A 15,685-nucleotide genomic window follows, 5' to 3' on the forward strand; every position below is an offset into this window, starting at 1 on the left:
TAAATGTATTTGTGAAAAACAAAATGTGCTCTAACACAAAAAATGACGCACCACGAAGAAACTATCCAAATGGGACGGAGATAGGTATATGTGATGTACATGTTGTAAGTAGGCTTTTTAGGTTTTCATGTTGGTAACGCCACGTAGTGCTCTGTATGAAAATCACTGACTGTGCTGTGTGCAGTCTGTGGCTGGTTGGACTCATTGTGGGAATATTCGCTTGTTTAGTGTTGGGTAGTTGGATGTGAACAACGCGTAGCGTTGCGCAGGTGGGGGTGAGGCGGCAGCAGTAGCAGATGTGGGGAGAGAGATGCCAGAGTTTCGAAAGCGGACGATCTGGATGTGAGTCCGTCAGAAAAAGGAAATTTGTAAGACTGCATGTCATGAACTTATATATAGACTTCTGAACACTAGTAAGGAAAATACATTGTTCACTATCAAAACTTTCATTTGGTAACTATGCCTATCAGTAGCTAGTGCTTTCAGTAGTTAGAGTGTTTTATTTAGCTGGCAGTATAGTCGCTATAGTCGCTCGTTGTATTGCAGTAGTTCGAGTGACGAAGATTTTTGAGAGGTAAGTGATTCATGAAAGGTATAAGGTATGTAGGGATTATTGAAAGTCAGATTGCGTAGCGCTAAAAACAAAAAACAAAAAAAGGCAGTTTAGTGATGATCAGAATAAGTAAAGTGAAAAATGTCTGAGTTCGTTCAACGTTCCGTTTTACTCAACCGTCTTTGAGTCAAATAACATAGAAGTTTACCAGCACAATAATTTATAATTTTTCTAAGGGGACCAAGGTAAACAAATCATTACAATTTCAGAAAAATTGGATTATTTATTCAGGAGAAAGAGCTTCACAAATTGGGCATACTGAATACGTGACGTCATCGGCCTCGAATCTCATTGACTGCAGTAGAATTGCGTCCAGTGATGAGTCTCGCTTCAAATTGAGCCCCGATGACCTGTGAAGACGTTTCAGGAGACGCTCCGGATACCGGGAGGATACCAACCTGACTGTCACCCTCCATGTCACCCGACAACCCAGAGTGCTGGTCGGAGTCCCATTTTATCTCGTCGAAGGACCACTTTGGTTATCATCCACGGGACCCTCACAGTACGGCGGTACGTTGACGATATTCTGCACTTCCTTTTATTGCCCTTCCTGGAAAGCCATCCTGGACTTACACTTCAGTAAATTAATGCCCGTCCGCACACGGCGAGAGTTTCTACTGCTTCTATTCGTGCTTGCCAAACTCTATCTTGGCCAGGAAGGTCGCTAGGTCTCTCCTACACGCAGTTGGATAGAATCTGCCCTGATATCCCGCAGGTTGACATCCAACTCTACCAGTCAATTCCAAGTTGCATAACTGCTTGCGTAAGTGCCACAGGTGAACCAACGCGTTACTAACTTTCTCAATTTGTGAAGCTGTTTCTCTTGAATGAATTAACGAATTTTTCTGAAACTGTTATCATTTGTTCGACTGTACATGTACACACATCCATTGATCTCCACCCATTCGGATGAATTCATAATAGTTCACAGCTATTTTTTTATTTTTTGGTCTTAGAGTCAAGACGCAGGATGTCCAATATTAATATATGATAATCTACCATTAGCCAAGTAAGGGCATTTAAATATCTTGGAAGCACAATAACTGAAGACGTGAGATGTCACCAGGAGGTGAAAACTCGAATTGCCATAGCGAAGGAGGCATTCAACAGAAAGAAGAGACTCTTATGTGGCAAATTACATAAAGAACCAAAGAAAAGGCTTGCCAAATGTTTTGTCTTGAGTGTGGCAGTATGTGGGGCAGAAACATGGCCGCTAAGACGAGAGGATGAAAAAAGGTTAGAAGCATTTGAGATGTGGATGTGGAGGTGAATGGAGAGAATAAGCTGGATGGAAAGAGTGAGTAATAAAAGAGTTCAAATGGTTCAAATGTCTCTGAGCACTATGGGACTTAACATCTATGGTCATCAGTCCCCTAGAACTTAGAACTACTTAAACCTAACTAACCTAAGGACATCACACAACACCCAGTCATCACGAGACAGAGATAAATGAAAGAGTACTGGAAAGGGTTGGTGAGAGATGGTGTCTCTGAAGGTTGTGAGAGAAAGGAAAAAGAACTTGTTGGGACATTCATTGAGAAGAGATTATTGCTAGCAGGTGCTTTGGAAGGATTGGTTTGTTGGAGGAGACTGAGATGAAGAAGGAGATACAAAATGATAGACGACATAAAGGGTAGAGGAAATTATGCAGACCTGAAGAGAATGGCTGAAGACCGGACAGCCTGGAGAACTACCATGTGAAAACCTGCCTTTTTGCAGTACACTGTGAAACGTCCCCTTAGAACAATTGTACATATGAAATGTCCACTTAGAACAATTGTACATGACTGTGCTTAACCTGGCACACAATAATTTTAGCGCAACGCAATCTGACTATCAAAAATCCCTGCAAAAGAATGGCCCTGACAAACATTAAACTATACCTTTCACAAATCACTTACCTCACAAAAATCTTCGCTGCTCGAACTACTGCAATACAGCGAGTGCTACTACTGCCAGCTAAATAAAAGATTCAAACTACTGAAGGCACTAACTGCTGATAGGGATAGTTAGCAAATGAAAGATATTAATAGAGAACAAACACTGTATTTACCTTAATAGTCATCAATAGTCATAATATATACAGCAGCTCATGACATCAATTTTTACAAATTTCAAACTCCGCCATCTCTGTCCTCACATCCACCACTGCTGGCGGCTCCCCTCCAACTGCGCAACGCAATCTGCTGTTCACATCCAGCTGCCCCTCTACAATGGCAGACAACAATGCAAACTAGCCACAGACTGCACACAGCACAGCCAGTGATTTTCATACAGAGCGCTACGTGGCATTACCCATATAAAAATCTAAACAGCCTACTTACATAGCCCCCATGCTCCCCACAAAAAAATTTTACAAATGTTTTTGGGCAGTGGCCAATACATATTTGTTAAATTTTTTTTTTACAATTACAAGAACATCGAAATCAAATGCACACAATTATTGATACAATGTTGGTCAGAAGCTAAAACTTTCTCACAGTCCATAGAGACAGTCCTGATCATTCATCATAATAGTAATTACAGTTTTTTTTCACAAAGTCTCATTAGTTAAAAAATTGCACACAGAAGTAGTGGATTTCCATGCAGTCTTGAAGAAGTAGTGGTGTCCTTCCAACGGAAAGACAGTGCTGACTCTTGACATGCTGACAGGTAATGGGCCACAATGGAGCAAACCCACAGCTGAGTCATTCGAAGTTCTGACGAATATTGGTAGGTAGGTCATCACAGAGCAGACCCACTGCAGTCCTGGTAGAGAGTATTGGTGGGCCACCAGAGGTGCAGACCCACTGTAGTCCTTGTAGAAATTGTGGTACTGGTGAGTCAGCAAAGGTGTAGACCCACTGTAGTCCTGGTAGAGATGGCCAGCAGCCATCTGCTGCGACTGTGCAGGTGCACAATCACCATCGAAGAGTCTTGCAGAGAAGATAGCAAGTCCATAAACCACCACTTGTGCACGCACAAAGTTTTTGGGAATTGTCCTTAGAACCAGCAATGCTGTTATCCAGTCCCTTGCTGAATTAGTAACACACATGCAAACACTAACAGTCCCTACTTCTCACATATCGTCCATATACTATGACCAACAGAAATGTGTGCAGTGAAATGAATGCTTTCAAGTTACTTAATTTGATTAACTGGCGTCAATTACAATTATATAACATAAGAATACAATTACAAAGATACAAAATACTTCATTAAAAACATAACAATACAGATAATATTTGTAGTAATAGGGCTTTACAAAAGAATAGAAATAAACATATACATCAGTGTTACAGGAATGATGACATGAGTACATACATAAAAGATCAGAATCACTTTTAAAAATTCAACTTCACACATGAGCATTAAAACAACACAGAATAAATAATGTCTAAGCATCTTTACAAAGAAAATAACAGAGTATTAGAAAAATTCTACAACATAGCTCTCATCAGCTAAACACATAAAGACAGGAAAAACACAAATACACACGGGTACCCAAACACATAGTGGGATAACACAAAAGGAAAGGACAGGGTTTGTTTTCAGTGTAACATTTGGTACTGCAGTCCACCCCACAACTTCATTCGATAGATCTTTCGTCTTATTTCAACATTTGTTTCCACCAAAAAAATCCTATCCAAGCATGCTTTCTGTATTTATATGTTCACATATTGCTTACCTCATCATTTATTTACAGGAAAATCCTACCTATACCTCGTTCCTGTATTCTATTCATATTTCTTTTAAAATAATTATTTCTGATTGTACAATACTCATTGGGGCCCAAATCTTTCTTCGCAATGCATTCTTTACCTATTCTCCATAGTCAGTTTCTTATATAGTCAACCCCTCTTAAGCTAACTTAAATCTACTGAGCTCAGATATATATACCAAGGGACGAGGCAATGCAGCATCACAACAAATCAACACAAACAGAAATGACAAAAAATGCAAATTGGCAAAGCTAGCAGCATAAATTAGCAAAAGTCAAATTCAATAACACTATGCCTGGCAAACAGCAGCAACTTATACCTAAACATGACATAGCGCAAGCAGAAAAAATATTACAGTAAAAACAACAATGCAGACAGGGGAAATGCATATTCACATCTTAATGTCTATGTAATTAAAGTGGTCATCTTAATGTCTATGTAATTAAAGTGGTCATCTTAATGTCTATGTAATTAAAGTGGTGCACCATAACAACTTATTGTAAAAAAAAATATTACCATGTACTTGAAAAGAAAATTTTGTTTTACTGTTGCTAGTTCCTTCTTATTGTTCTTTCCTTTCCAAGTGCTCCTTTTTTAAAGAATGTGGATCATAAAATAATTATTTAATAAATCTGTTGACAGAAAGAGTTCACATTAGCAAATGCATTTCATTTTATAAAAGCAATGCTGCAACACAGCTGGAAACCAGACATCAAATGAAATAAGCAACTACGAAAAGCAAAGCATAAAAATATCATTAAGTAGTCATGTGACATTTCATTTCATAAGTTAATTGCTCTCAACTCTCGTACAAAGACTCTTCTCATAATCAGGTGTGCAGATGTAAAAATATTTCTTGTCAATTCATAAGCATTTCAATAATTAGCACAAAGTGCGAGTAATCATATGTTTTTAAGTAACGAGGGTGTCGCATTAGCGATGAAAGGCACGCCCTAATGGCTTGTTCTCCAGGTGTTTGACACAGCTGTGTGCCCACAACGCATTACAAAAATCATATGTTTTCAAGTAGCGAGCGTGTCGCATTAGCGATGCCCTCTACAAAGGAATGTCATTAACAGTGGTGTAGGCCTCTCTTTGTCCTTCTCTTCCACCTGTGCCTCTGGCACACCCTAATGGCTTTCTTTTCTACCTGAGCGTCTGAAAAGGCTTGTTCTCCAGGTGTCTGACACACCTGGGTGCCCACGTCACATTATGTGCAGGTGGTCACTTAACTTTCTTACGGAAATATTTACGACAGTAGTTTCCGCTACAGTGACAGTCTCATATAAAAACATTTCACAGGTCAAGAATTTTATTGACATAAACATACCTCAACAGCATAATACACATCGTCGTCGTAAAAATAACATCATAACACCTCAGTCAAATGTCAAAAACGTCGTAGCTTCCTCCAATGATTTCAAAACCTAAAGAAAATCCTCTGCTCATTTCAGTAGTGTCATCTACCTCAAACGTACTTTAAAATCATACTCCCTTACCAAATACATCATTCAAAGCTCTCATAGTATCACAATGGTTCCGAAAAAATATGAAGAGTTCACACAGTACAGACAAAATACAATTTCTTAAGTGTGAAATAATCCAACTCTGTAATTGCGTAAACATGTGTCACTGACGTAGTAAAAAGGTTTGTCTCTCTCAGTTAAATGATCAGATAGCTGTGTAATTTATGTGTTAGAGAAATATGGTACCGATGTGTAAACTTGTATAAGCAAATACCATATTAGCTAGGGCTCCTTGTGCTTGCCAGACACATGATACACAAAGTAGGCGTGTACCCCCCTGAGGATTATTGTAATTATACCCTCAGGTGTTACAGATTACAGCAATGGAATGAAATGTATTGCGAAAGACTTTCTTTGTAATTCAAAAATCTTTAAAAATAAATGTTTTAAGTACAAAATTAATCACTTAAATACGTGTCCTGTAGCGCTAAATGTGCGTCTTGCTGTAAGATAATCTCTGGGAAGTGTCGTAGTCATTGTCCTCCGAAAGCTAAGTTCTGCAGAAGTCAATGTACTTACCTCATGATAAACAAAGTGAAATGCTTTGCGTATAGATAACTTAGTTATTACGCTTATTGCCGTGATGAGGAAAGTACTGTGCTGTAACGTATTGTTGTCCTACGGAAAAGGCTGTCTCCTTGTAGCAATAGCACAAAAGTCACCACTAAAACATGTCTCACTTTATAGAAGAATTCAGAAAAAACTGTGCAGATATAAAACAGATACACCGCAAAAGCAACATTGTAAATTGTCACTCATTAGTAACATCGTGATATAATCGTGTAGCTGTCACATAAACTAACCACTGTGTCATCTGGCATTTCACATAAAGCACCTCAAATCCAGAATCCACTCGTAAGCAAACCAAAATGTTGCATGTTAACCGTTTCTCAGTGTGACAAATTGTACAAGTAGCGTGAAGTGAAAATTGCAAAGACTAAGTTAAAAAGCAGATTATCTGTCAATAAATGGTTTTACATGAGAAATGTGGTGTAAACCTTTACTCTTCCTAGTACGCAGAGTTTCAACTTCAACGCAATTATCATGTGGTATACGTCGGATTCTGTAAGGTCCATTGTAAACTAGAAAGAATTTGTGACTCAAGTGTTTCTTCTTATGTGACAATGAATGAGCTTTAATGAGAACTTTCTGACCAATATATAATGTCTTTGCATTTGCTTTACCGTGTAGTTTTCTCCTTTTGTCTGCTGCAGATTTTATATTTTTAAGAGCCAAATCAATTATGTCTTTGTGTCGAAGTTTACGTGTATTCGGGGAAGGTACAAGCTCTCTGATTCTGTTCGGAGGTTCTTCATTCTTCAGTACAAGAGTAGGTGGTAAAGCTGTGGAATCATGAGGCATTTCATTCAGCACATTTTGAAATAAGTGTAAATATCTGTCCCAATTCTGATGCTTTCTGTGACAATAAAGTCTGCAAAGCTTATTGATTTCTTTCATAATCCGTTCAGACGGGTTACAATGTGGTGAATACAATGAAATAAAAACAGGTTTGATTTTATGATTCCGAAGCATGCGTGACCAAACAGCAGATCTGAATTGCGGTCCGTTATCTGAAATGACTTTACTAACGTGTCCAACTTCACGTAAAAAATTTTTAACAAAGGCGTTGGATACAGACCGTCCAGTGGCTTTACGTAACGGAGTGAAAGAAACAAATTTTGAAGTAAGTTCAACAGCGACTAGAACGTACGAAAATCCATTCGATGTTCTGACAAGGGGTCCCAAGAGATCAACAGCAGCAAATTCTTTTAATTTAGAAGGAATAATAGGAAACAACGGAGCACGATGTGAGATAGTAGATGGTTTCGCCTTTTGACAAAGTTTACAAATAGACAAGACTCTTCGAATTCGCTTTTCCATATTGTTAAAATAACAAGTCGTTCGAAGAATATGATAACATTTTCGTGGGCCAAAATGTGCGTAGCTGAAATGAATGTACCAAATGAGCTTATTAACAAAATCGTCTGGAATGCAAAGTACCCATAGCTTGTCATCAACAGTGCAGCGTTTGAAGAGTATGTTGTTTCTAACCAGGTAATAATGCCGAATCTGAGTCTGTGTCTTTTCATGCCATTTACTTTTGATATCTTTCCAAATCGGATCTTTATCTTGTTCATGAGCAATGTCCTTTAAAGATGTGGTGATGAAGTTTTCAAAGGCGACTCTCTGAATGTAAAGAATACTGAAATTTTTCTCGAGGTTGCCTTCTGTGTTACTTTTCTCAAGCCCAGCCGGTGCGCGTGACAGTGCGTCCGCAACAATGTTCTCCTTGCCGGGAATGTAGACTATTGTGAAGCGGAATTCTTGCAGAAACAATGCCCAACGTTTTAACCTATCATGATTTAATTTTGAAGACATAAGAAACTGTAATGCACGATGATCACTGTATACTTTTACGTGCTTACCAGAAAGAAAGAAACGGAATTTGTTAAATGCCCAAACGATAGCTAAAGCTTCTAATTCAGTAACGGAATAATTTTTTTCAGATTTTGTTAGCACTCGGCTAGCAAAAGCAATGGTTTTCTGAACAGTAATGTCATCTTCTATGGCTTCCTGAAATAAATGAGCACCAAGACCAACTTTGGAAGAATCAGTGCTAAGGCAGAAATCTTGTGACAGATCTGGATGAGCTAGTATTGGCGCGTGAAGTAACGCTTCTTTCAAAGAATTGAATTCCAACTGTGCTTGTTCGTCCCAGTTCCAAATAGTATTTTTTCCAGTGAGAGAACAAAGTTTTGGTGTAACTAGAATTTGCATATTCAGAAAACGACGGTAAAAATTTACGAGACCTAGAAAACTGCGGACTTGTCTTTTTGTGGATGGAACAGGAATGGCTCTGATTGCTTCTAACTTTTCTGGATCCGGCTGAATGCCTTCAGAAGAAATAATATGTCCCAAAAACTTCACCTTTGACCTACCGAATTCAGACTTTTCCAAGTTAACTGTAATTCCAGATTCTGCAAAAATACGTAACAAACTGTTGAGGATGCGGTTATGTTGTTCCCATGAAGCTTCTGCTATTAGAATATCGTCCACATATAAAGTGATGTGACGTTTTAAGAACTCAGGTAATATGGAATTTAGCCCCCGAATGAATGCCGCTGAAGAAATGTTCAAACCAAAAGGAAGTTTCCGAAACTGATAACAAACGCCGAAACAAAGGAAAGCTGTGTATTTTCTGCATTCTGGATGAAGTTCGATCTGATAAAAGCTGGATCTGAGATCAATGGAAGACAACACTTTTACACCATTAAAATTTTGAAGAAGTTCTTCCATCGTCTGCGGCCTGTCTGTTTCAGGAATAATGATAGTATTGATTTGTCTCGAATCTAAGACAAGTCTGATCGATCCATTTTTCTTCTCAACAACATGTAACGGATTGTTGTATGAGCTTACTGCAGGCTCAATAATGCCCTCGTCAAGCATAGATTGTATTTCTGTTCTAACACGGTCCCTATAATGCGCCGGAATTACGTATGGTCTAACACAAAATTTAGTATGCTCACGAACACGAAATTGGTATTGAAACCCCTTGATTGTTCCTGTTTTGTGAGTAAAAACTGTGGAATGTGCTTGTAAAATCTCAAAAAGGTCCTGCCTATCAGTGTCATTACAATTCTCAATTGTCTGAATTTTATTCTGAATTAACTCATTAATTTCAAATATGCCGTCGATGTCATCCCTGTCAGTACTTGCAGAGTGATTGTTGGTGTCTAGTTCCGTAGAAAATTCCGAACTGTTTTCTAACAGAACGTAAAGCCGATTAATTTCCTCATCATGGTTTGAGAGCCAGTCTTCAAATTTCAAAGCTATTGACTTACCTTCTTTCTCTAAACTTATTTCAGCATCGTGAAAGCTTAAGATTGCTTTGTATTCATTCAAAAAGTCTACTCCCAGTATAATTTCCGTCGACAATAATGGAACAATAAGGAAGTTCATAGAGAAGCTGTGGCTTTGACAAAAGAATTCTAAATTGGTTTGTTGGCGTACATCTACACTTTTTCCAAAGATTGCACCTTGTAATTTAATCTTACGTAACGGAAGTGTGGGGCAATCGTTCGATTTGTTGCATTTGCTAAAAGCTGTTTCACTAATTACTGAAATGGGACTGCCAGAGTCAAGTACTGCCGTAAATTTTACGTCATTTACAGTAATGTGAATCACAGGATATGCAATGGTGTTACGTGTTACGTCGTGTTCCTGGAGTAAGATGTCCCTAATGTCTTCCATTTTTACGTAATTACTAGCTACGGCACCTGCGTCATCAGTTTCATAAGTACGTCTTGTGGCTGCCAGTGGTGTGAGTCATCGCCTATTGTCTCTTTGTTGGCGCGCGTCGTTATTGGGATTTGGAGACCTAACTTCTACAAATTCATCGTGACCAGAGTGCTCTGCTCTGTTTAAATCTCGCCAGTTCTGATGCAATTCAGGTCTGTCGTTACGATCATATCGTCTGTCGTCATGTCGGTAGTTTCCATAGTTTCTTTCTTGTCGGTCACATGGTGGAGAATTTCTCCTTGAATCGTAACTACGCGCTGGACCGTTGCGTCTAAAGTTATTCTGTCTCCCTTGATAATAGTTATTTTGGGTCCCATATTGTCTGTTTCTCTGATTGTCTCTGTGATAGTCATTACCGCGGAAAGGTGATCTTTCCCTGTAACTATTACTCTGCCAGTGGTTGTCATATGGGTGGTGTCTGTTTTGGTCACGATTTACGTTGTAAGAATAGGTTTGTCGTGGCCATTTATTGTTTCTGTCGTCACGGAATTGTGACGGATGTGACCTGTATGATTGTTTTCCTGTTTTCGCATCCTGCGACTGTCTGTGTCAATTTCCAGTTCTTGTAACAGTCCCTGAAAAGCTTCAATGTCGTCTTTGCAACGTCCTGCTAAAATAATATGCCGTAAGTGTTCAGGTAATTTGATTAAGCAAATGCGGATGAGTTCTGAGGGGCTGTATGGGTTTGACAGGTATTGATTCTTGTGCAACATGTCTTCAAAATATTTCACAAGACTGGAAAATTCAGATTGCTCGAAGTGTTTCATCATTATGATGCTATGTTTTACGCGGTCTTGTGTGGCCTGAGACCAATATGCTGAGAGGAAGGCATGGTAAAATTCTCCTTCACTGTGGCAATCGTGAATGACCGATCGCATTCTTACAGCTGGTTCATTCTCCAAGTAGCCACACATAAATTCTAATCTGTGCTCCAATGACCAGTTGGGAGGAAAACAATGAGAGAATTGATGGAGCCATGCTTGTGGATGAATGTCGTTGCCAGAATTCTTAAATGTTTTGAATTTACGTGTAGTAATGAACAGCTTATAGTCAAAATCATCGTGTCGGCGAGTAGCATATCGGTCATTGTTACGTCGTGTCGGCTGTTCCATCTCAAAATTCGGTGTACCTTGCCAATTGCTTTCATAATTACCGAAATGCCCTGTGTTATTATTTTGTGGCTGTTCCGTATTTCTATGTCCCTCTTCCCTTATTGGGGCGCGAGTGTCCTCTGAAATACGTAATTCTTGTATTACCTGTGTCAGCTGATCTTGTACTTCCCGCATTTCTCTTTTGTATTGCGTATTAATTTGATTCTGATTTTGTTTGAATTTTCTTATTTGTTCATACTCTTCTGTGTCAGTGAAGGCTACGGGTCTTGTGCCATTCAGATCATCATCTACCTTTGTAGATAAGTTAGTGACCTGATCCGAAAGTTCGGCTACTTTCTCCGATAGTGAACACATTTCCTCAGTGTGTTTTCCTGAACCAAGTTTCAGAGTGTCCATTTGTGTTGAAATCGAATCTACTGTGTTCTTTAAGTTGTCCTGAGTTTTTGCCAGTTGCGTAACCGAATCGGTAGATGCAACTGAGTCAATTTTAGCCCACAAGGTCTCATGATTTTCATGAACAATGGTTTGCAGCTCTTTTATGGCTGCTTCGTGATTCTGTAATGCATTTTCATGCCGCGAAAAAATAGGCTGAAAATGCTCACAAATTTGTGTTTTTACGTCATTACAGACTTTTTGACATTTCGATTCAATGTTATGTAATTCAGTAGTTAAATCTTCACGTGTTTGTTCAAGTGTGGTGTCTAACTTTTGAAGCTTTTGCTGTGTTTGTCTCTGATTTTGTTCCATTGTGTCTAACTTTTTAAGATTTTGTTCCATTGTGTCTAACTTCAGGAGATTTTGTCCCATTTGTTGCATTAATTGTAATAACAATGCATTAGTGTCTGGAATCTGTTCCTCTACGCTTTTCGGCAGTGCATTTGCACCAGCAACATTCACATTTTGACAAGCAGAAAATGTGTCTTGCCTCATTTGAGAAAACGGTGAGGACGCAAAACCTGAATCTACAGTATTTGCAAAATTGTGTCCTATCATTTCGGATTCCTGAGGCGAGCTGTTGCCGACCGATCGATCGATAATGCTTCCCTGTTCACTACCTGTTTGACTGTCTACGCCATTGTTTGACGCCCGCTCCATTTCCCTATGCACAGTTACCAAATTACTACTTTGAACATTAGTTAACTCATTACACAGTGGCGCTAACACATTGCTTTCGTCTTCACTGTCGTTTCTCATTTTACTTTGGAGCCGAGTGTTACGTTTTTCACACGCCATTATTGAGACAATGTTTCACACGATAACACACAAAAACACAATTTGAAGAGCAAAAAATAAGAGAACACATTAACATAACACTGAAAATAATATCTAGTTAATTGCAGCAGCGAAATACTTTTTGCAAATCTACATGCGTGCCACAACTGTTTTACATTACAACAATGAAAGACTGCAACTACAAAGGAGATTCTCTATACAATTACGCGCTAGCAATAAACAAAAGCTGCACTAAATACACAAACTACAAGAAAAAATCAGAAGATTCCAGTGAGGTATCCTAGGCTAAGGGTCGACATATGAAACGTCCCCTTAGAACAATTGTACATATGAAATGTCCACTTAGAACAATTGTACATGACTGTGCTTAACCTGGCACACAATAATTTTAGCGCAACGCAATCTGACTATCAAAAATCCCTGCAAAAGAATGGCCCTGACAAACATTAAACTATACCTTTCACAAATCACTTACCTCACAAAAATCTTCGCTGCTCGAACTACTGCAATACAGCGAGTGCCACTACTGCCAGCTAAATAAAAGATTCAAACTACTGAAGGCACTAACTACTGATAGGGATAGTTAGCAAATGAAAGATATTAATAGAGAAGAAACACTGTATTTACCTTAATAGTCATCAATAGTCATAATATATACAGCAGCTCATGACATCAATTTTTACAAATTTCAAACTCCGCCATCTCTGTCCTCACATCCACCACTGCTGGCGGCTCCCCTCCAACTGCGCAACGCAATCTGCTGTTCACATCCAGCTGCCCCTCTACAATGGCAGACAACAATGCAAACTAGCCACAGACTGCACACAGCACAGCCAGTGATTTTCATACAGAGCGTTACGTGGCATTACCCATATAAAAATCTAAACAGCCTACTTACAACTGATGATGATTATGATGGTCTTAGATTTTAGAATTAAAAGGTTTCTCTTCTTTAAATGTGCGTGTGTGTTGTAGTAGAATAAAATACCCCATTCACATGATTTTTCTAATGATACGTACGTCTATGCGCAGCCCACAGGAGAAAACTCGCCAAGTGCTGTGAATTTCAGGACATACAGAACTCGATGTCTGTGGCGGTCTATTGTGGACGTAATTCCACTCGGAGCATTCGCTAGAGCTGCATCGTGCTGCTGCGTTAGCGCACCGTGCACCACTTGCCCTCTGGAATGAACCGTTTCGCGTTGTCTCTCCTCACCCTACAGTATCGATTCTGCACCTGCGACCGTAATCCTATGAAATTCCGACTCTTAAGAGGAGCTTTAAAAGGGATGGTTTGCAGTACCTCAGCGTTCTCTCTGTGCGGCAGCTTCCATCGTAACGAGGAAAATTTCCGATTCGCGGACGAAACAGAATCTCTCGCTTCGTAATGGATCGACCCCACCTCCTCGATAATTAAGGCGACCCTTGAGATCTCTCGCTGCCGGGGCGATTTCCACCTAGTAGCGGCGCTCAGAGCTCGCGACGGTAAATCGTTTACGATTTCACTGGGCGGTCTCTGCCAGCTGCTACGACGTGAAGGACACGCCACTGCGTGCTTCGAGTATTTCCCTACGGTGCCGTAGCTCTTAAACCGCCACGCCCGCGATGAAGTGCCCGTCTTACGGCGGCGGGTAGGGTTAAGATAATCCGGCAGCGAACATGCGGGCGGGCCGCTCGCGACGTAATACGCTGCTGAAAATTAAATTTCTACCGTGAAGGAAACATAAGCCTGGCAGACACGATATACGAGCTCGGGCAGCGTCACTTCCAACGTCGAGAAGAGCTACACGGGTGCTGTGTAGCGGTCGTGTCACTGCTCTAGGGTTGCAAAGTGCTCCGTGAGCGCAAAGTAGTAAAGAAGCGTTAGCTCATCATTGCCGATCGGGTACCCACAGAAAGGGACTATGGTAAATTGGTTTATCACGTACATAAATGTGGCGTCGGGCTGTTTTAAACGGCTCACACATCACAGAAACTGGTAGCCGGCCGCGGTGGTCTAGCGGTTCTGGCGCTGCAGTCCGGAACCGCCGGACTGCTACGGTCGCAGGTTCGAATCCTGCCTCGGGCATGGGTGTGTGTGATGTCCTTAGGTTAGTTAGGTTTAGTAGTTCTAAGTTCTAGGGAACTTATGACCTAAGATGTTGAGTCCCATAGTGCTCAGAGCCATTTGAACCATTTGAACAGAAACTGGCAGCTGCACTAATACACTAATTTCGTCAGCAACGAAATTCCAAAGTGTAGAAAATTTTCTCCTTCGTCTCTCTGGTAAGAGACGACGTGAATTCAGAGATACAGGTGATAAAGTGGTGGCCTATGTAACAAAAGAAATCACGAACGAAAGCTGTCCTGCTTGGATATACAGGGTGATCCTTATTAAGGTTTAAACACCTCCGAAGCGATGTAGATGTCGCCTAAACAATTAATTAATACATGTGAGGTCACAAATGTCGGGAAATACCTCATTAGTGGATGAAAGATGTTGAAAATATAACGTCACCACACAACGTACTTCATCGTGTGTGCAGCGGCTGATCCTATCGGCATGTCGCACCTGATCATCGTAACAAGAATTTACTTGACTTCTGGCTCTATTTGCAAGAAAGACATCATGCTATTGCCGGGCATACCAGATACCGACAATGCTTCGCAAACTACTTATGGAGTGCCTTTCACAGCCCGCCGTGTAGCTGGGGTGTTCCAGGCAGTGGTAGATGAGGTCAGAACGAACTGCAAACGATTATACGTTGAGCTATCTTTATCAGTGGGCGCAGTCGCTGGGAAGCTGAACTACGAAGTGGTAGTTTTATTTTCATGTTATTTATGTTTACTATCTTCGACGGTGTCTTCATTCTGTTTTAGCTTTTCAGGCTTGATTAACTATGACTGTTCGCACATTGATATTTGTATAAATAAAACAAAATATAAGAAAAAAAACTCCGGTGTGACTCTGGGCAACGTGCGCGACTTAAGCGCGTAAAGCTCACCGTTGGAGTCTTACGATTGGAAGCACTATTTTGTTCAATGCGTTACACTGAGGTAAGATTTATTATTTTATTTACAGATCTCGCGGTCTGCGCTGGTTTGTTATAAAGCACATTACAACCGATGGTAATACGTCACATGTAAATGAGTATAGGTTTCCGAATTTCGTCGTAACCAGTATATGACCTACGTTTTCCTTACTAAATAATGTGTGCAAAC

The 15,685-nt window shown here is 40.1% G+C and overlaps 1 protein-coding gene across 1 annotated transcript in view; it reads left to right on the top strand.

Annotated features, from left to right (window-relative positions):
• LOC126188451 (uncharacterized) overlaps nucleotides 1–15,685 on the top strand; it is a 739,971-nt gene that overhangs the window by 273,880 nt on the left and 450,406 nt on the right. The window lies entirely within an intron of this gene.

The sequence above is a fragment of the Schistocerca cancellata genome, chromosome 5 (assembly GCF_023864275.1).
Source record: "Schistocerca cancellata isolate TAMUIC-IGC-003103 chromosome 5, iqSchCanc2.1, whole genome shotgun sequence".
Taxonomy (NCBI): Eukaryota; Metazoa; Arthropoda; class Insecta; order Orthoptera; family Acrididae; genus Schistocerca; species Schistocerca cancellata.